Genomic DNA, 23,583 nt, shown 5'->3' with positions numbered 1-23,583 from the left:
TAAAGCAGATTCGCCAGCAGAGGTGGGTTCTCCACTGCATTTTGAAGAAGATGAGATACATGGGTTGCCAGGAAAAGGAAGCTGTTTCTAGGCAGAAAGCAGCTCACATTAGAAAATGCTGATAAGACAAAACTGGTTTCCATGAGAAGAATGGCAGACAGATGGAGTCAGCACAGCTGCCGGGGCTCTGTGTGAGGAGCCTGGTGCAGTGCCTGGTTGAAGAGGATCATGAAATGCTAGATCTGTCGTGAACAAAATTCAAGGCCTTAAAGGCAGGATTAGAGAGTCTGGATTGAACAACATAAGGAGTCTTTCTGAACTATGTAGACAGAGCCTAATGTTAACATTACCAAAGAACAAAATAATAGATTGTGCTTCCTAAAATATCACAACACATTTCGTCATTCTAATACATTAACAATAGCTAATGGCAATATTTGGTGATTCCCTCATTTTTCAAAAATGTGCCCACGTGCTCCCTCCTAGTGATTTATACTATTGTAGGTCCCTCTCTTGCTGACTTTGGCACCATTAGTTGCTTTAAATAACACAGGCTAATCTTTGCTCAGCTCTCACTTCTAGCCTCTTTGTCACACCGACCCCCACGTCTAGGGAACCACACATTTGATTTTCTCTCAAAGTTAATGGAGACAACTTTGTCCACATCTCTGTGGTGTCCATTAAGTCCCTGCTTAGGCCCTCATTCTCTATGTTTTTGGCTCCTTCCCTTCAGTCTGACTCATATTTCCCAAACCCCTGACTCATGCTGCTTTCTCTCTCTTATGCAACATTTTAATCTCTGCAATGTTCTTTCCATAATTTGATAACTTACCACAACATGGAGTCCCTTTAGCATGTTTTCATGGGCAAAAATTATCTGCACCTTGAATGGTGTTGAGTACCATTTAGACTTTTATAATTTGTGCTGCTTTTGGTTTAAGAAATAATTTAGAACTACTTTTGAATAAGCCACTGTAGACTAGTGATGAGAATGCACTAGTAATAGGACAAAGAAGACTGAAATTATTTTGAATCTGTCACTCCCTGTGTGATCTAGGGTCATGGTATCAATTTTTTCTCTTTGTTTCTCCATCTCTAAAATAGAGAGTCTATCCTCAACAATAACACACAGATTTTTAAAAGTATTCAGATTCTTCACAATATACTTTTTTTGTTTCCAGACTGTAAACCCCTGGAGTAAAATAACCGTATCTTTACTAGTTCTGTGTGGGGCACTGTGCATGCTTTGCAAATATTATTTAATGGTGCTATCCTGTGAACTCTTGTGGTTAAAGAAAAGATAGTGGTTAAATTCAAGTTGGTGATACTTCTTGATCTGTGTGGATTTAAAACCTTATTATACCTAGCTTCCTCAATCAAACTGATTTAATCTCATAAATGGAGTAAAGTAGAAAAATGGTCAAGGTAAAGGATTCATGTTTGTTAGAAGGAGGAGCTTCTTTACCATTGGCCTCCTTCCTCCCAACATTCTTAATGATTTAGATATCCACCTGCTCAAAATGATTGCTCCCAATCCTTTCTAGGGACAGGGTGATAAACTAGTTCCTACCAAAGTACTCTTTTTACTTACTCTCTGAAACTTTTTAAATAAAAGGGACTCATTGAGTGAAGGTCTTAGAGGTATTTGGAGTATTTTGTTTTTCAATATAATCCTGGAAGGTAAGAATTACTTCAGCAAGACCTGAGGGCACTGAAGTTTACTACTGTTTTACTCATCCAGTATTTGCTATTGATAATGATAACCTGAGTAATTAATATAATAAATTATGTAGATTGAAATCTGATTTAGAAAAAAGTGTATAATATTTTATACAGATTCATATACAAACTTGGTAACATTCTAAAATTAATTGGTACAAAAATAGGTAAATCCTTAGCAATATAAAAAGATCTATTATTTGATTGGGAAGGCAGAATTACAGAGCTTCTTATTTAATCCTAATAGCCCTGTGGAAGAGGTAGTTACTTCATCCACAGTTTACAGATGAAGAAAAAAAAGATGTCACTGAAATGTAGACTCAGTTGAGGGAACTTGCCCAGGGTCACACAGAGCAGAGATTCAAACCCCAGATTTCCATTTTGTTCCTGCAATTTAGGTCCTGAGGAAGACTTACTTCCTGTGAGTTCTGGAGAGTAGTTTTAAGTGAAATTATAGGTGTTTTTAATTTTTTTTAGCCTTAAAGATAGGGTTGTTTACGTCACAGCACCTTGATTCCTCCCTTGCGTCTTTCTTCTACTTAGAATAACATTCATAGCTCTCCAAGTTTTCTGTTTCCCTCCCCAGTTTTTAGCCAATTATCAACATTTTTTTGTCAAAGACTTTCTAGTTCCCTTGCTGTTTCTTTCATAGTACTGGAATCAGATTTATCTGGGCCAAATGCCCAGTTCTAGTTAGCTTTTCACCCTTCTGAAATTATCAGCTAGAATTCACTCAAGCTAAGCAGTTCTAGTGGAGAAAATAAATACTAATATTAAGTAACAAGAGAGAACTGTCTTAATCGATGGCCAGCAGTAGATTTATAGTTCTAGATTCTTATCAGTTCTGGCAAAACAGATTGTTAATAATTTGGTGTGCTTTAAATGATAAACGAAAATATCACCAAAATCAACAAATTATCAGCCTCCCTGATAGTTCATTTCTTTGTTTTAGAGAGTGGCGAAATCAAGTGTCCTAGAAGCCCTTGGCATTGCATTGTGTTCTATCAGAACTTTACAATATGCTGTTCTCATAGGAAAAAAATCATGCTACTTCGAATTGCTTTTCTAGCAATGATGACGGATTTGCATTGCAAATGGACCCCCCTCACGTAGCTTCCTCTGTGGACAACAGTGTTCATTTGCCAGATGATTGGATGAGGTTAGGCATACAGTTCATGAACATGGGGAAGAAAACCAACTAATGCATGTGAACGACCAATCTGTGACTCATCTGTACTACACATAAACCAGATGAACCAATGGGTCATAGGCTGAAACAGAGGAAGAGCAAAGAAACAAAGGCTTTACTTCTCATTCTTCAGCTGTTTTTGCCCACTGGCAACATGAAGCTTATGCTTTCAGAATCTCAAGGAAACAACATTGTCTACTGATAAATGATTGTTAATTGTTAGGAGTATTTTCTGGCATCTTTGTGAGTATGTCATACCCAGCTAAACTCTTTTTTCTTCCTTCTTAAACTTTTTTTTTTTTTTTTTTTTTTTTGAGATGGAGTCTTGCACTGTTGCCTGGGCTAGCATTTAGTGGTGCAATCTCGGCTCACTGAAACCTCCACCTCCCAGATTCCAGCGATTCTCCTGACTCAGCCTCCTGAGTAGCTGGGATTACAGGCGCCCACCACCATGCCTGGCTAATTTTTTGTATTTTTAGTAGAGGCGGGGTTTCACTATGTTGGCCAGGCTGGTCTCGAACACCTGACCTTGTGATCCACCCACCTTGGCCTCCCAAAGTGCTGGGATTACAGGCCTTCTTAAACTTAATTATTAATTTAGAAAATGTTTGGGAAAAGAAAACCCTGATATTTGGGATATTAACAACCATTCATCAATCTGCTACCTTGTGGAGGTAAACCTGTATTTTGAAACAAACAGCAACATCAGTCTTTGCTCCAGAGTGGCTCAGTACTAGAAATTAAAGACCCTTTGTGTGAAGGTTTAAGCCCATGCCACACAGGCTGGAGACCTGCTTCAAAGTGGATGGCCTTGGGAGGAATTAAGATCCCGCCCTATTATGGGATGCCTCTGCACTGACATTTCAATTGTGTTTTCCTGGTTCCCGGCCACTTGATCTCTCCTCTCCTCTATCTCCCACTTCCCCGGCTCCGGATCAAACACTGGTGAGTGATGAACTGAATGGAGACTGACTACATTCAACTGAGTCTACCAAGCCCTGCCTGAGCACTGTGATTTGATTCTTGGCCTCCCTCCCTGAGGCCTTGCAGCCAGATTAGTCAAGTCTCTGGAGCCCAAAGCACACACATTCCTGGCTTATTCCTTCAGGCAAATCATCACTTGAGGTCGCATAAGCCCCTGGCTATGGCAGTGCCAATTATAACAAGCATGGCTTGCTGACCTCCTAATTGTATGAAACCAATTACATTATGCTTGTTGTTCATTCAACAATAAGCAGCTTTTGTGCCCACTAAATTGAGGCATACTACTAAATTTGGTGAGTGTAACTTGGCAATACTTCTCCAACTCATTAACTGCCTAAAGCTTTTTCAATAAAGAATATCTTTGTGCCTCTTGCCTTCAGAGAATGTTACTTCCTTGTGTGTATTTTCCTGCCCATTTCATTATATCTTACTTATGATCTTTCTGCGCAATGTTTCTCCATATACCTCGGGGCCCTTATTTGCACTAAATTCTTTTTTCTGTTCTCTTTTTGATTCAAAATTCCAGCACAATAAAAAGAATAAAGATGTGGATAAATCTAAATAAGTACTGACTGCCTAAAACAATAATAGTAAAGTATTTTGTGATTTACAAAATATTTAGAATTAAAATACATGAGAATAATAGCATATATAGTTTGGCAGGAAGAGGAATAGAGTTTAAATATTTTAAGGTCCTTGAATCATGCAGGAAGAGTTAAAAGTACTAATTTATCTTAAATTTTGATAAGTCATGGATGCATGTTCAAATGATCTGTAGGAAAAACAATAAAGGAATGGTGAAAAAAAATAAAACTACAAAGCTAATAGAGGGGAAAATAGAATAATACAAAATACTCCATCAATTTAGAAAGAAGGCAAGAAAACAAAGAAAAGGAAACTAAAATGTACAGGACAAATGAAAAGCAAATAGAATGGTAGGTAGTTTTAAACCTAAACATATCAGTGGTTATAGTAAATGTAAATGGACTAAATGCACTCACTAAAAACCAAAAATTGTCAAATTGATTAAAAAACAAAACCCAAATATACTGTTTCAAGAGACATAATTTAAATACAAGGACACAGAGATTAAAATAAAAAAGATGGAAAATATTTATGCAAACACTAACCAAAACAAAGTTGGCTTTGCAATATTAGTATTAGAAGAGGTTGACTTTATGGAAAAAAAAGATTATTAGAGAATAAAAAAATACTACACAATGATAAAAGTTTCAGTTTACCAGGAATATGTAGAAATTCTAAATTTAAATGCACTTAATCATATAGCCTCAGTATAGACAAATAAAAAAATGAATGAAACTAAAAGGAAAAATTGACAAGCACAGTTACAGTAAGATTTTAACACACTTCTCCTAGTAATTGAAAGAATAAATACATGTTTTCAGAAATGAATAGAAAATGTGATTAAAACCTTTGAACTAATTGACATGTATAGAGCACAGTACAGAATACATAGCCTTTTTAAATACTGAGGGAACATTAAAAGAAAATGGCTATATGCTGGCATTAAAGTAAGTCTAAATAAATTTCAAAAATTTGCAATATACAGATTATGTTCTCCAACTACAATGCAAATAAGATAGAAACAACAGCAACAACAAAACTAGAAAAAGCCCTTCTTTTGGAAAATTAGACATACTTCACAACAACCCATGGTTTAAAGATAGCAAAATTGAAATTTGAGAAATCTCAAACTGAATGAAAATGAAAATATTACAGATCAAAATTTATGGAAAAAAATGCCAGCCCATAAGAAGGCCCATAGCCCTACCCTACCTCCTCATATCATCCTTATCTTTTTCTTTGTACTCAGTTTACAAGAGAAGAAAACACAGATGAGATCTATATCTGAGATCATCTTCAGGGTTATGAAAGGGAGCTTAGGGAGGGAGGAAAAGATCTTTTTATTTTAACTTTTATTTTAGGTTTGGGGGTACATGTGCAGGTTTGTTATATAGGTAAATTTGTGTCACTGGGGGTTGTTGTACAGATTATTTTGTCAGTCAGGTGGTAAGCCTAGTACTCAATAGTTATTTTTTCTGCTCTTCTCCCTGGGAAGAGGAAAAGATCTTGACCATGTATTTCCAAAAAGCAGAAATAGAATAAATGGCTAGAAATGCAAGAAAGGCAGATTTTCGCTCAGTGTAAGAGAAAATGTGGTTATTATTTGTTTTGATGTATTAGGAGATAATGAATTTCTTATCACTGGAAATACACAAACGATTCAATGTGGATCCCAGCAGGAGGTGGGGGATTTGACTAGTCATCTGTGTTTAAAAACAGTGTTAACATGCTACATGCAAATATGACAGAGGTTTAATAATTTTTGAATCTGAACGGTGGGTGTTCCTTGTTAATTGTACTGTACAGTCAACTTTTCTCTAAGCTTGACAATGTTGATGATTAAAAATTGAAAAACAGATGCTGCATCTACTCTAATATAGAAAATTGTGAGGATTCAACAACACTGAATATCTATACTTTCTCTCATTTGACACATGGTGCACATACGTATAGCTTTGTATAGCTGTGAAGTTAACTTTTATACCTTTACAATCTATCTCCCAACATCTGAAATACTTGCCTCATGATGAAGTGTAGCAAGAAAAGGTTTCATTGTAAGTGGTTATTTATTCCTTCTCTCTTCCTTGAGCAGGAAAACAGTTATGAAATTTTAGACTCATTATTCCTTGTCCTGTATTAAGGATTTTTCAGGAAGGAAGACTCAGTCTTCATCATGTTAAGGCATAAGATTATTCCGTGATCAAAATGTTAAACTTGTGCCCAAATCCTTCAGATAACATTAAATCAAGTGAGATCTGACTTCTTGGTTTTGTTCCAAATTGATACCATAGTTACCATTTCCTCCAAGTTATCCATAAATTATCATGCATTCTTGGACTTAATTTGTTGATAAATTATGTTGACATAGGCTGTGGGATTTTCCTCCCTCTATGTTAAAACACTTTCAGTGTTGTGAAGCAACAGCATTCAAATAACTCCTGAATATTAGCTCAAGGAGTGCCTAAAGGCCATAAGGGACAAAAGAAAATCTGTTCAAAAAAACTTCTGACCCTGTGAGTGTTGCAATTCTAAAGGCTTCTCAAAGCTAGCATATAAAATAGTCTTTGGACTTTAAAATGAGTCTGGGGCATTTTACTTTACATTTCCATTGGGGACAGAAATAAGTTTCTCAGAAAATACATTCTCTGAGATCTGTTTCATTTTTATGAATCTGAAATTGAAGCCTACTTTGATAAATTCCAAAATGCTGTTTTTAAAAGTATTTGTTTTCTAGCTCTAATCTCTTCTCCCCTCTCTAACTTGGATCTTGGGAAACCTGAGTAACATGCTCTTGCTTTCTTGGGGCAATGGTCATGGATCTCCATTTCTTCTTGTGTCCTTTTTCAATTTTCAGTGGTGACTTCTCTCTCCCTCTAATCTGTAGGGTCAAAGGAGAGTCTGAAAATGGACTCATCGTTCTGGATAGGATTAAATGGCTCTGTTAGAAGAGTGGGATGAATAGAAAGTTCTCTTCAATGTTTAAATACACTACTGTGTACCTATAAAGTTACATACTTGTCAAGAATTTAGAGTAGCTTAATGTCTGTTTGGCAGTGCAAATTCTGAAAAAGAAAATCTGGTGGAGAAACATGCCCTATACATGGTTTGTGTGTCTGCAGAGTACAAAGGCAGGTGGACCCAAGCCAGTTATGCAATTGATGTGTTAAAGGTTGATGCCAAACTAAGTCAATCTTAAAGAGAATTTCTTGGCATGAATAAACAGATGAAAAAAACCAAATTCTACATTCTTAGATCTGTTATATATACTTAAAATGGTTACTGTATGGAGCACATCCATGGAGTCTATCATATTCCAAGTTTTCATTTTGAAAGAAAATGGAAAAATTGAGCAATTCAGATTGTTAATTTTAAAATTAGCCTAGGATTATTTTTTCCCCTAGAAATGTAATAATTTGTTTATAGAAACTTTTAAGTGAAAACCTTTGGCTTCAGGCACATATGTGGTTAATGTGGATGACTGTGAGGCTGCCAGATAGGTGTAAGGGGGTACCCTGTCAGTGACCTTCAATTACGAATCTCTTTTCATGAGTTTCAGAATTAGAGGAATCATACTATTCTCTAACAGCTAGTATTTTTAAGTTCTAAGTTATTTTATTTGAGATTGTATCTTTCTGTAGTTGCTTATGCTAGCTTTTTTTTACTAGCCTTATTATACCAAGAATTAATGTTTATATATAATTTATTATACCAAGAATTAGGAGTTCAGGGGAGGACTTGTTGATCTTTTTAGAAAGTCTGAGAATCACAGAATAACTCTTTCTATTATACAACTCACTGACAGAAATATGCTTGAGACAGAAGAGTGGGTAAGATCACAGGTTTTAGAGTCAGATAAGTCTCAGTTCAAATCCAAGCAACATCACGTTTTAGTTATGTGTCCTGGGAAAGTTATTTGACTTTTCTACTCTTCCAAATCTCACTGCCACATCTATGAAGTGGGGGAATGTTCAGTTCAAAATGATACTGTGAGGACAATTAAAACAATACACACTCAAAATGGAGGTACCTGGTCCAGAGTAAGTGCTCAATAAATTATACTTAACAGTGTGAAGACTTAAATTGGTAGTGGGATCAGGGTGGTACTTCTGCTATATACAGATGGAAGGAAGCAAGAACACTGCAGGAAGTTGGGGCTTTTAATGTAATTTTCTATATACTTTCACATTATTAAATATCCTACCTTTGTTTTGTTGCTTAGTGTCATGTTTTCAATATGGTCTTTATGACTAACACCCAATCAACAGGAACATCTATGGTATGACCTTCCCCTCCTTTGGCATATCCCAGATGAATGGATACAAGAACAGGCAAACACAGCCTTTCTTGCTAAAAGTTATTTCTCATTAGGAAAATTGAAAACATTCAAACAAAACAAAATCTGTCAAAACAAAACAAATCTAGTATCTTCTGCATTTCATAATATTTGATTCCATAAAATCAGTCCTGTCAGAGGAAAGGACTGTTGATGGCTACAGGATCGCTTCATGGCAATGAAGTATTAATATTTATAAAGACTACCTAGCACACATAACATTAACTAGAGCTCTAATTAGAACCTACATGTAACTCTGAGAGAGAACTATTGTGTGAACAAGTTCTAGCTATGAAAGAGATATGAAAATTGTAAATTTCAGCAGCAACTTTTATTTATTTATTTTTTTGAGAATGTTAAGGACATTGTGGTCACCATCTTTCAAGACAGTAATAAAATTATCAATCAGAACTATGAAAAAACAGGGAATATTTTCAAATGTCATAGAGTTAAATGCATATAAAGCCAGGACAAGGATTTCTGGTCATTTGTTTTTAAGAACAAAGCTTAGAGTTAGACTTTAAGATGAAAATGTTGTATGCCTGACTTTTCAAATAAGCAGGTTGGCAGAGTCTTCACTAAGCAGCATGGTGATCTACACCACTTGTATTTAATGAAACATTCATTCAGTCATATCAGATAGGAGAGTTTAATTTTGGGCCAATATTTGTTTTTTAAATGCTGTGCTAGTAATATAGTAAAACCATGGCATATTAGAAAAGTATTCTTTTGGAAAGTTAATTATAGTTTCTTTGAATACAAAATGACCTTCTTCAAATGCCTTCATTATAGCTGAAGGTAAATTATACATACATACGTGACTGTTTCTTGTTACTCTTGTAAGAGAGAGTATTAACAAATAGGAAAAATGAAAGAACTTAAGGCCCAAGGAAAAGCACCATGCTTATGGTAATAGGGTGATGAATCACCTGGCTAGGCTGACTCCTTCTCTGTTGTCATCCTAGCCTATCAATCATCATCCTACATTTCTGACCTCTTCCTACTTAAATACTGAATTTTGCATTTGCCCCTGAGACCATTCTTCCAACTTGAGAACTCTGACTGCTGCCACCTCTGAAATGGTGTGAGGACTGCCTTCTATTGGTCTGTGGGCCCTGAACACTGCTTCTTGGGCAGCTTCCCTGGCCCAGTGCTGAGGCTCTCTAGTGCACTCCTTGCAGGATTGGCAGGGCTGTCCCTGCCATCTTCACCTTTCTAGTGATGCTGGGCTGCTGCCAGGCTCCCAGGGCTCCAAGACCTGCCTGTGACTGTGCACACAGGTGTTAACAAAATGCAGATGGTCCTGTATGATTGGTCTGAATCTTCACTGCCACATAACAGGTGGTTCCATACATAAAATTGTCTTTTCCTTGGGCTCCATCTCATCAGTGCCATCTTACATGGCCCTCTGCATCAGCCAGGCCACCTACTGCCACGTGCAACACATTCTTGCCACTTGTCTGCCTTTGTCCGTAAGCCTCCCTCTAAATTCCCTATCTTACCAGTAAAGACTCCCCTTGGGGGTCCAGCTCAACTCCAGGTCACCACAGACAGTAGCTTGTTCAGGTGACCTTTAGGACAGCTGTGTCCACAAATTATCTTTTTTTTTTTTTTTTTTTGAGACAGAGTCTCACTGTCGCCCAGGCTGGAGTGCAGTGGCGCGATCTCGGCTCACTGCAGGCTCCGCCTCTGGGGTTCACGCCATTCTCCTGCCTCAGCCTCGGGAGTAGCTGGGACTACAGGTGCCCGCCACCTCGCCCGGCTAATTTTTTGTATTTTTAGTAGAGACGGGGTTTCACTGTGTTAGCCAGGATTGTCTCGATTTCCTGACCTCGTGATCCGCCCGCCTCGGCCTCACAAAGTGCTGGGATTACAGGCGTGAGCCACCGCGCCCGGCCAAATTATCTTTTTTAAGAAAGAGAATTGCAGCAAACTCACTATCTCTGGAAACTCTACTGACTTGGGGCAATGGCTGCTCCTCATCTCATCCTTAATTAAAGCCCCCTTAAGGATGAAGCACCTTGTCTGGCTGGCTCAGGGTCCTAAACGAGTTTTGCTCTGACCACCGAAGTCTGGCATTCTCCACTGGGAAACTAACAGCTGGATAACCCCAGGCACGTATCAGTGGCCTATATAATTTTATAGCCTCAACTTGTTGAAGGTAGCAATTGAGATATCCATTAGGCTGGATGTGTAAGTTCTAGCATGTTTATACTATAAACTGGCAAAACAGTTCAGATAACATTTGATGCTTCCATAGTATTTACACAATTATATCATCATTACAACATTTTGTCTTACAAGATTAGGAGATGTTGTGACAAAAAACGTGAATGTGTAAAACTTTCTTGCAACTTCAGCAAAGGCTGAATTACAGTTTTGTTTTCAAACCAGTGTTCCAGTAAGTGGTAGCACAAACTCTAAAATGGAGCAAACCTCAAACAGTAAAAATCCTTTAAGAGTTGCAGTTATATTCTATGTGGAGAAAAACTAGAAATGGCCTGAAACGATGCATTACATGTTGATTCAATTTTTAAGGCTAGTTTGACTTCTGTAGCTTTTCCTTGAGCTAAAATATTTTCCCTACTCCTTATGTTTGATAAAAATTTAAGCATACAGACAGACCTGTGTTATTTCTTGAATGAAATCTATATTTAATTTGCCCCTGTAGAACTATTATAAATAGAGAATAAAACCAGTTGTAATTAGTTACAATAAAATTATCCAGACAGGTTAACAAATGAGAACTCAGAAATAAATTTTAAAAGTAAATGATGCATTTAATTCCTTTGTGAGCAAAGAGGGCAAATTTCATGTGGATTTGCATACACAAGTTTCAGACTGATACAGGGCATCTTTCATTTTGTATAAATGGAAGCTGATTACATCACTCCTTACCACCTTCAGGATGAAACCCAAACTTTAAAACATGACTGGCAAGGCCCTTCATGATTTGACTCTTGTCTATCTTCATGTACTGCACACTGAAGTTATGCAGAACAACTTGCTCTTCCCTTTTCCCATCTTCTCATGACCTTAGCAAATGCTGCTCCCTCTGCCTGGAACATTCTTTCTCCTTTCCCCACTTCTCTAAAGTCTAAATGCCACAAGTTGCCAAGACGGAGGCCTTGTGTCACCTTCTCTAGGAAGTCACTAAAATGGGACTTAAAATGTCACACTGTAATTACTGTCTGCTTCCTCATAGACTGAGAGCTCTTTGAGGGTAGGCCCCATAAGCTTTTATCTTTGTATTCTCAGCACCCACTATGCTTTGCATTTACTAGTTACTTAATTCAGGCTTGTTGAATAGTCTCACACTTTGAAATGATGTTTAGGGATCCATCTACAGGATACCTAGTCTGGGGTTTTGTGCTATCTCCCCAGCTGTAACTAACAAAGCAATATCAATTTTTCCCCGATCTTATTCTTCCTAAATCTGATAGAAAATAAAAAAAGTAAATTCCAGATAATGAACACATCATCTCCAGCAGACCCCCACCATTGAGAAGGAAAAGTACAGGTATGACTATTATTAATGAAGTGTTTCAGAATGGAAACTTAAATAGGTCAATAAATGGATAAACCAGGTGTTTTACCTTTCCAAACTAGCTGTGGGGTCTCCCTTCTTGGGACTTTTTTTCTTAAAAAGTCAAGACTTAGTGAAGTGAGATCGAAATCCAGTTAAAATTCTTTTGGATTAATCCATAAACTAAACCATCTATTCTTATGTTTTTAAATTCTTGTTTTATTAGCTCGGCAGTCCAGCCTCACCCTACTCCCAAACCTCTTTCTGTACCCCTTTTAAATTCTTATTTTTAAATAAAAATAACTTTTAACTGGAAAATGTTTCCCCTCGATGTATCAGGAAAACTTGTTGCTTTCCTCTATCTACAACCAGATTACTTTTTAGTTCATGCTTATTTGCAGAATGGATGGTAGGGGGGTTATGGGGTAGAATGGGCCTATGGATAATTGCCTCCTGCCATAATTTCCAATATTGCAAATACCTTGTTACAATGACTCTGCTTAGGTTGAATTCATCGTATTTTGCAGGGTGACTGCCTTAAACATGCTAAAATAAGAGTAATTGTTGTTAACAGACTGTTTAGACATAGTTTATATTTAGAGACTTGCTCCATATTCCTTCAGTCATACACTACGATTAACGAACAAACATTTTACAGTTTAATGAATGTGAGCATGAGGCAGAGAGGCTGACTGTTCAGTAGACCATTGAAGGGCCTATTTAACTCCAAATTGGTTATTTCATGAAGTGTGGGGGGTGAAATTACACCATCTTGTTAATTTGTAATTGATGCTTATCTTTGTAATACCTATGAATAAATATATTGCTCAATAATATTAGAAACAAACTGTTCACCCTACTTAGAGTCAAACTTGTTTAGAATCACTGTTTCACACAGCAGAAGCTGCTCTGTGGCAAAATAATGAATTATCTATTATAAATAATTTTAAACTAATTATTATGATCCAGAAAATAGTCCTTACGTAGCACACTCTCTTTTTATGCCTCTTACTAGCATACTTTATGTACAGTACTTGAAAGTTAATGCAATTCTTTCTTTAAAAACTCACTCCCTTTTCCATAAATCAGACTGACATAGGCCCTCACCACTAATGCTCCCCGCCTCAGTCCCATTAAGATGATTTAACACATTTAACCATATGTGTAAATGTATTTTTTTCCTCCTCATCCTACACCTGTCTGGAGATAGGGTTTTCATTATGTCACTCTTCGCTCAAAATCTGTCACTAATTGTGACAGTAATAAATCTAAATGGCTTAACCAAGAATTCTGGGTCCTACCTCAACTGTCTTCCAATGGAATTTTCCGATCTTGTTTCCTGCTGCACCCACAGTACCTGCCTTGCCTCAACCCAAACAGTGACACTGGGACTGGGGTGGGGAACAGTGGTGGTGAGGGCTGACGTCAGTATGATTTATGGAAAAGGGAGTGAGTTTCTCAAAAAAGAATTGCATTACTTTCAAGTACTGTACGTACGGTAACTATGCTAGCAAGAGGCATAAAAGGAGAGTTTGATACACAAGGACAATACTGTCATCATTATGCTGCACCTAGGGTGTCCACCTACCAAAGCCTGTCCTGTTCTTCTCAGGTTTGTTCACCTCTGGTTCATCCTTCATTAACTGCATTACATCCATTCTCTCAGAAAAGTCCTAACTGGCTACCTGGTGGCAGCACCAATTCCTCCTCTGACTTCTCCAGAATTTTTCAGTAATCGCCACTTACCACTGATGATGTGGGGACTGAGGCTCTCAACTAGGGTCTGTTGACTTGAATTATTGAGCTGAATTATTTGTATCATTTAATTTTTAAAAGTCTGACCTTATGTTACATCTTCAGACAGACTGGAAAGTCCTTGTAAGAAAGGTGGTGTGCCTAGGCTTCTAGTACAGTTTGAACACGTGTTAATTGAATGCATTGATGCATGAACTGATGAATAAATCATTAAAAATTGAAAAAATGCATGGATGGTGCAGACTTAAGGGTATATATGGAGAAGTATATCCTAAACTTACATTAACAATTTGGGCCTAGCAAGGAAAGGAAAGATAGAGTTCTAAAAACCATCTAGTACTTAAATCTACCTGGCTGCATTATTTAAATTATCCTTTAATGCGTATGGGGCAAAAACCAGTGGTCTAGCAAGAATTGACCAGAAACAGGCTCTTTTGGTTACATAATCTCTCAGTTGAGCCCTGTGTGTTTGGGAATTTAAGAGCAACATGAGGTTATGGTGACCACCTGGCCACACCATAGCCCTCTTCCCTTCTACCCAAGTAGTGACCATGAGCTCATTATCAGGAAAGTGGACTCTGCTGCAACACATTCACAGGTCACCTCTCTGAAGGATTAAATGCAATGCAGAATGGGGTAGGACAGAATAAGTCTTATTCAGAGAGCATGAACAATTTCTGGGGGGGAAGTCATTGCTAAGTTTTATAATTTTTTTTCTTCTGAACTTTTGAAAAAATCAACTCTGGTTTCAGTTTAATTTTTTTTCCCCTAAAGAAAACTACATGGCCACTTCTTCAAATTTGTTCCAGATGGATTCAGTCATAGAATGATTGATTAGACACTCAGTTGTGAGCTATGCGGTTAAGTTCAGAAACCTACAACAAACTGGCTTGGAGCTGAGTTTCACGGTAAGTGGCAGAAAGGATAATCCTTAAACTGTCATTTTAGAGTTGGTGATGAGGAAAGAGGAATTTAGTGGGGCTACTTATGTCAAGAGAATATATTAGCAAATGGATGGCTGAATATGAGGAAATCTTATGAGCAGAATGCTTTCTTCCCCTCTGGGCTTCACTGTAAAGGGAATCGGATCTGACTGCCCCCACGATCCCACCCCCACCAACTCTCACTGCCTTCTTCGTGGACTAGACCAGCCTTCCCGGGATGCTCCGGGTTGGCCTCTACCTGGCTGTGAGGCACTCATTTATTCCACAACCCACTCAACTGGCTCACAGAGGTTTTTATTATTGGCATGAGAAACACCTGGAGAAATCTGGAAAATAATCTGGGGGAGAGTAAACTAAGGAGAAAATGTACTGTGCTCCATACAGAGCTCTATTATGCACTTTTAAAAGCAATTTAAGAATGTTTGGTCTATTTCTATCTTCTTTACCAAAAAAACCCAAAACTTTCCTTTGGATTTTAGTTATACTTTCTAATAGCTGCATTAGCCTTTTCTCTATTTTTCTCTCTCTGGTTAATTGACAATCTGGCTACTAGAGTATTCTTCATGGGGAAACTGGATGTGGCTGGCAGCTGTCCCTTCATGCCACCATCTCATATTATAGGTCCTGCTTTATTGTTAAATTGGTTTCTACCTTTACCGATTTTTAGTCATATATCGTTCCTCTTTTCCTCAGAGTGCTATCCTACTTCATTACTGCCGCTTTGTTGAAAAATAAGCCACTATCCTGCCTCTTATTGAGATACCTATTCCTTGGGACCCCAAGAAAATTCATGTTGGATTTTGTTGCTTCTGAAGTTTTAACTCTTAAACAACCTATTTATTGTAATCTTAGGATATGTTCAGTGCATGTCTTCTAGTAGACTTTTGGGGCAAAAGAAACGATGTAAACATATTTAAACATAAAGGTGATGATTCTAGGAGCAGGTTTTTGAATAGACTGTGGGAAGAAAAATGTGAACAGAACAGAACAGGGATTTCTAGGAGAGAGATGGAGAACGTGATATCCATGATTCCCTAACAAACACAAATATCGGAATGTCTAGGACAAAAGGTAACATAAAGCAAGAGCAGTGTTTATTAAATGTCTTTTATGTAACAAGCATGTGAGTACACGTTAATCAGCAATAAAGAGTTTTTATGCTTGCCCTTAAAGTTTTTGTTTTATGAAAATTACTTGTTGAGTGGAGTAAAAGACTTTAAACAAGTTTTAAAATCAAAGGAGATGGAATCATTTATGAGTGTTTTTGAGGAGGATTGATAGCATTTTAGAAGACTCAGGTCAGTGAAGAAAAGGCTACGTTTACTCAAAAGGAGCTTCTAGAAACAGCCAGGTTCTTCTTTGCCTGTGCTACTGACCACACCCATTAGGCTGCCTATCTGCATGAGTCATACAGCCTCTTGCACTGCTGGGGAGGGGGTATATTTTGCTCTGAATTCCTATTTTGCTTTTTGAAATCATTTAAAATTCTAGGTTTAACTCTAAATGGTTGGAGTCAACTCAGGGAGAATTTTAATTCTAGATTGTGGTAGGCAGCTTCTGACATGGCTCTCAATGATGCCAACATCTTGGCATTCACACCAGGGGCTTGTTTCCAACGAACAGTATATGGCAAAATTGATGGGTTGCCACTTCTATGATTAGGTTACTAAAGACTCTTAACTTTGGTCTTATTAGCATCCTCTCTCTTGCTGGAACCTTCTCTTGCCCCCTCACTTGCTAAGAAAGCTGCCATGTTGTGAGATGCTCTATGGAGAAGTGTATGTGGCAAGGAATTGAAGGTGGAAGAATTTATGAGAAACGGAGGCAGGAAGTCAATCCTGCCAGCAACCACTAGTATTTGAGCTAGGGAGTGGATCCTTTCCAGTCAAGCTTTGAATGAGCTGCAGCCTTGTCAGAGACCCAAAGTCAGAGGACCCAGCTAAGCCACAACTTGATTCCTGACCCAGAGAAAAGGTGAGGTAATAAATGTTTGTTGTTTTAAGTCACTAAGCATTGGAGTAATTTGTTATGCAGTAACAGATTAACTAGTACATAGACTTCCTTATGGTTCATATGTGATGGAAAATAATACATAAACTCAGGCAAGACTCATGGCTTTGGTTGTAAGCATGGTTTGAGTTGGAGGCTGAAAGAAATTCCAAAAGGTGAAATGAACTAATTCATAGACTTTAAACAGATAGTTCTTTGCTGAAAGACACTCGTCTCCAGTGAAGATGGGAAACCTTAATTCAAGAATCAAGAACATAATAAAGGGCTGGTCACATTTAGTGCTGGCACCTTTACATTTTACATGGGTTTATATTAATATATGCAAAAAGTTTATTTCCTGTGCACCAAAATAAAAATAACTCCTTTCCAAGCTAGGATTGAAATGAAGTCTGGGGCTGTGGCATGAACCACAATACCGTAATTACCCATGTCAGTGCCTGGGGAAAAGACTGCAGTGATCTAGCTTTTAAAGCTTCAGTGATTTGGTGCAGACTTTTAGCAGACAACTAGTAGTAGGTGTGAACTGTTTTGTCAATAAAGATTCAGGTGATTAGAACCAGCTGGTTTTTTGCTTCTGAGTCATTAATGCTATTATAGTCACAGAATGCACCTGCATTCTTCCCAAGGTGGATTTTGACTTGCCTCGGTATGTTTTCCTGATAAAAATGCCATCCGAAAGGCAAAGATGAACTCCTATCAATGGAAACAGCTTAAATGCCAGGCGTATATCAATCAAGAACCATATCATCACCATACATCCACAAGGCTTACAGCCTAGACAAAGTGCACTCATTTTCTCTCTGTCTCTTTCTCTTTCCTGTTCTTTGTAAATAATTTCAAGTAATAGCTGAAAGGACAACTCTTAATTTTAATAGCTGAGAAAACTATCCAGCAAGATGAACTGATTTAATAAAGTCAGCAAGTCATTTAGGGGAAGACCCAAATGGGAACTTTTGTCTCTTGCTTAGTTTCGTGGGGTTTCCACCACCCTTTGCTGCCAAAGACTACTTTCTGGAATCCTCTTGAGCATTCAAGCATAAAAACATTCCACTACAGGAGAAAATTCTATTAATTAGTAAGAGAGGGAAATATCTGTGATTTATAGCTATAGCTGTTACAATGTAATTTGTACTGGAGAAACTGAGTATCTAACCAAAGGAGAAAAATGTATTTTTGAAAAGTAACCACATGCAAATTTGACTCTATCCAGATTATACCCCATTTGCTGCTGCAGAAAGTAGAGGATGAAGAATCCATTAGACATATCAGTTTCTTGGTAGGAAGGATACTGTCAGCTACTGGAAGACAGGTTCTGCATACATCAACAAAACCAGGGAGCTTGTTAGAAATGTATAATGTCATGCCTTAACCCAGACCTACCCAGAATCAGAATTTTCATTTTAACAGGATCCCCAGGGAACTGATATGTTCATTAATGTTTGAGAAGCACTAATCTATAATGCATAGCACACAGGAGATTCTAAAAAACATATTAAACGATTGAATCCCAAATCTAAAGACTTCTTTAGCCAATTTTATAAAAACAGCAAAACCGATTTATTAGGTGTCACCTTTTCTATTTTCCTTCATCAGTCTTTTGAGGGACATATGCATTTATACAAATATATATGCATTTATACATATATATGTATACATACACACATATACGAGTGGACAGTTGGTAATTACAATATCTTATGAGATACTTTAGGAGAATCTACTTTTGATTGGTATAGTCTTGTGATTGCTCATTGTCCTCAACTCCCTTGTCTTGCTCTCTTTCTCCCTCCCAGTTACATTCCACAACTTTTTTTCTGCCTGTCATTTCTCTTACAGGGGGTCCTGTCTTTCAGGGTAAGAGGCGGCGCCTGGAAGATAAAGGTATGGCTCAGTTGTTTGCTCTGTTTTTGCTTTTTATCCACAAATGTATGTTTGAATATAGTCCTGGCCCCTACCCTAGCAGGTACTCCCTGAATTTTTGCTTTTTCCTTAGAAGACTGATTTTCATACTTGAGTGCTGTGTGGTGGTGGTAGGTGGTGCTAGAGGGTGAATGTCACTGAAACTTGAGATTTGCAGAAGATCCAGGAAGTACCATCAATAGCTTGAGTTTTTAATGATAATAGCATGCAGTATATATTTTTTAAATTGACCAATAGGCAAGCAACACCAAGTCATGAATTTTCAGCAATTGCTGTTACCCAGTTGTGATCTTTGTGGTTAAGAGTTTGTGATGGTTAATTTTATGTGTCAACTTGACTGGGCTAAGGGATGCCTAGATAGCTGTTAAAATATTATTTCTGAGTGTGTCTGTGATGGTGTTTCCAGAATAGATAGCATTTGAATTGACTGAGTAAAGCAGATGGCCCTCACCAAAGCGGGTGGATGTAATCCAGTCCATTGAAAGCCCAAATAGAACAAAGAGTCAGAGGAAGGATTAATTTTCTTTTTCTCTTCTTGAGAGGGGACATCCATCTTCTCCTGCCCTTAAGAAAGGAGCATTGGAGCTACTCCTGGTTCTCAGATGTTTTGGACTCTGGGACTTACACTAGCAGTTCCCATCTCCCACACCCTTTTTAGCCCTTTAGACTTAGACCAAATTACACCACTGGCTTTCCTTGTTTTCCAGCTTGTAGACAGCAGATGATGAGACTTCTTGGCTTCCATAATCACATGAGAAATTCTCACAATAAATCTCTCTCCCTCTTTTTCTCTGCATGTATCCTGTTGGGTCTGTTTTCCTAGAGAACCTTGACTAAATACAGAGGTTCACCTAACTGTGACAGAGAAATTATTTCTTCTCTTCTAAGGATAGTGGCTTTTTTTTTTTTTTTTTTTTTTTTTTGCTGAGCAACAGCTTTGGCATAACAATAATATATTACCTATTAGAATAATTACAAAACTTAGGATCTCCAACTGCAAAGGCTTGGTATGAATTTGACCCTGCACTGATTCTTCTTTTTCCTATCTTCTCAGCCTATCAAGATTTACACTGAAAAATAAAGAGGTCTGTTGCTTGCAGTTAGTTTTATCCACTTCTCAGGACTTTTACTCAATTTTTTTAAGCTATGGAGAAAATGTAAAATACCATTCACATTTTTAAATAAATAATTACTGTAATCTTCTTTATTAAGGTCTTCCTGATTTTCTCTTGTCACTATAAACTTTTCCTTTAATCTGAAACCAGAAACTATGTATTTTACTAAGAAAATTTCATAATAAGTTCATAATACTTTTGGTAATGTGTAAAGTCTGCCTGTTCCTGACTTTGATACTATAAACAGATTTTCCAATAATTCTTTTTTTTGTGTGTGTGACAGAGTTTCGCTCTTGTTGCCCAGGCTGGAGTACAATGGTGCAATCTTGGCTCACTGCAACCTCCACCTCCCGACTTCAAGCGATTCTCCTGTCTCAGCCTCCCGAGTAGCTGGGGACTACAGGCGCATGCCACCACCCCTGGCTAATTTTTGTATTTTTAGTAGAGACAGGGTTTCATCGTATTGGTCAGGCTGGTCTGGAACTCCTGACCTCAGGTGATCTGTCTGCCTCAGCCTCTCAAAGTGCTGGGATTACAGGTGCGAGCCACCGTGCCCAGCCTGATTTTCCAATAATTCTTTAAAGCTCTGTTAGAATCCTAATACTGTTTGTAGCCAAGTTTTTACAATGAAATTAGATAGTATAAGCTCTTTTTCTAACAGACTGATATTCTAATAGTCCATTTGGTGTATTAACCTTCTGTGATAGGTTGGTTTATTGGAAACTAATGCTCTGGCATGCTTACACAATCCATTTTTCTGCTTAAATTGAAAAATCAATGAAAATATTTTTCAGTTTACTTAAAGTTGAGCTCTAATTTACAATAGTTTTGCTATTTAACATTTTTTTGAATGAGCTATTCACTAATCTTTCCTGTTTTACAGAACTATTATTAGCTGCTTAAATTGCACGACAATTAAATTTCCTTCTTCCATTTAGTTTCTTTTTACCATTAGCTTACCCTGCCCCGACCCACGACAATCACTGAAGGAGGGAGGTCATATGATTGAAGTTCAGAACAAAGCCCTGCATCTTTTTTTTTTTTTTTTTTTTTTTTTTTAGACGGAGTCTCGTTCTGTCACCCAGACTAGAGTGCAGTGTGTGATCTTGGCTCACTGCAACCTCTGCTTCCCAGGTTCAAACAATTCTCCTGCCTCAGCCTCCCAAGTAGCTGGGATTACAGGCATGTGCCATCACGCCCAGCTAATTTTTGTATTTTTAGTAGGGACGGGGTTTCACCATGTTGGCCAGGCTAGTATCAAACTCCTGACCTCAAGTGATCTGCCTGCCTCGGCCTCCCAAAGTGCTGGGATTACAAGCTTGAGCCACCATGCCCAGCCAAAACCCTTCATCTTTACCAGCTTGTATGGGAGGACTTTTTTTTTCTGGCTCCCTCCCTGGATTAAGATTCTTCTGGTATTCCAGGACATGAACTGTTTTAACAAAAGGTGCCCACAGCTTTTACTGCAAAGTTTAATTCATAATGAATGACTGGAATTTTCTGCCTTGCTTGTTGAGTGGAGTTCTATTTCAGACTACTTCCTGACTATATAATTTACCAAAGTCTGAAGAATGAAAAAGCTTGGAGATTCAGTTCAGTCCCAGATAAGTCATTTCTGAATCCACCTTAAACGATAGTTCATCAAAAATGTCAATTTTGCCAAAAATTAAGTTGTTCAATATAAAATAGTGGGTCAGGAAGAAATCCAGGCAAATCTCTGAGAAAGATTAGTAATGAAATGATCATCTTGCTGCAGAAGTATATGATGACAAAGCCTCAGAGGTTATACCTTAGCACCTTCACTTCTTTTTTGTCAACCCTTTCTATTTAATCCATCTAACACAATTCTTTGTTCAGCAAAAAGTGTAGTTAACTGTCCAGGGTGTCCTGTTCTCTTGTGATAGGTAAACACATGTATTCAGAAAGCAGTTTCCAGTGTTAATGTTACAGGAATAATGAGAGGAAACCTCTCTCTGCATTCAGTCATTTCAGAAGCATCATCAACTATGATCAGTTTCATTTTGGTACATGGTACCTTCCTACTGAAAATAATGTTGTGTGCACATGTTTGTACATATGCATGTGTATAGGCATGTACTTGAATAGGTATCTGTATGTGTGCACATGTGTGGGCATAAATAGCTAGAATAAACTAGGCAAGAAAAGGGGTATTTAGCCTATGTAGGCAGGTTTCTAAAGTGTCTTTTAGTTATTTCTCTTGGGATATTCTTTTCTTTTTTAGAAGTGGAATCTTTTGATATCACACATTTACAAATTGTAAAAATGCGATTCTGAGGATTCAACAGCAAACTCTGAAAAACAGACTTACACTGCCCTTTGTCACTCTGGTATATTAGAAAATATTGGGATATATAAGTTTTCAGAAAATAGTAAAAATGTTAATTTAATGGCATGCTGGTGTGAATGTATGTACAAGAGGAGGGCTTTGCTGCAAAATATTTCACAAGGGAAATCTAACATCATCATTGAATAAAAATTCTTCCCTAACCCGGGTTGTGACAGACTTGGTCTGCAAGGTGGGCAGTGAGTTGGACCCCATGAGTTGTTTCCCACTTTGGATTGTGTTCTGTGGCTTCACTCAAGGGAGTAGGATTGGATTCCTTGCAACACACAAGGCTGTTTAGAGTGAAAACTTATTTCACCACCTTCCCCACAACGATTTAACTACATGCAGTTCCAGCTCCTGTCATGATTCTCATTTTAACTAGGCACACATAAAAGCACATGCAGTTTTTATGGCTGTCTTGGATTCCCTTCCCTACGTCACTCTTATTTCACCTGCAGTTCAAGTCTGAGCTAGTTATCAGTTCTCAATGGGCTCTCAGTAAGATCTGTTCTTTCTTCCTGGGTTCCTGAGAGCTATGACTTTTTCTTCTCACTTATCTAGCTCCCCCGAGCTTCTCTACTTTGGGACAAGATCAGAAAACTCTTCTTTTAAATCACCTGTACCCAACTAAGTGACTTTCTTGGATTCTAAAAACAAATTTGAGAAGGATAATTTCTAGCCAGGGAAATGTCCAAGGTAAGATGGACTGCTCAGAGTCCTTCTCCCTTGATCTTATTTTACAGAAGTTCATCAAAAGCCTTGAGTTTCTTCACAGTATCAGAGAGCTCACATCAATGTTTTCTACCCTTACAGAAAGACAATTACAGCATGATCTCACTTAAATGTGCAATCTGAAAAAGTCAAACTCATAGAAGTAGAGGGAAAAATGTGGTTACCAGAGGCTGAGGGTGGGAATGGGGGTAGATGGGGAGACGTTAATCAAAGGGTACAAAGTTTCAGTTAAACAGGAAGATTTTGAAATCTGTTGCATAGCATAGTGACTATAGTTAATAATAATATGGTGTATATTTCAAAACTGCTAAGCAAGTAGATTTTAAATATTCACACTGCAAAAAAACAAGTGAAGTAATGGTTATGTTAATTAGCTTGATTTAATCATCCCATAATGTATACATATATCAAAACATCACATTGC

The 23,583-nt window shown here is 37.7% G+C and overlaps 1 protein-coding gene across 4 annotated transcripts in view; it reads right to left on the bottom strand.

Moving 5' to 3' along the window:
• EFEMP1 (EGF containing fibulin extracellular matrix protein 1) overlaps window positions 1–23,583 on the bottom strand; it is a 57,600-nt gene that overhangs the window by 18,569 nt on the left and 15,448 nt on the right. The window lies entirely within an intron of this gene.

This window comes from Gorilla gorilla, chromosome 12, assembly GCF_029281585.2.
Source record: "Gorilla gorilla gorilla isolate KB3781 chromosome 12, NHGRI_mGorGor1-v2.1_pri, whole genome shotgun sequence".
Lineage (NCBI taxonomy): Eukaryota > Metazoa > Chordata > Mammalia > Primates > Hominidae > Gorilla > Gorilla gorilla.
This window is presented reverse-complemented; position numbering and strand designations above follow the sequence as displayed.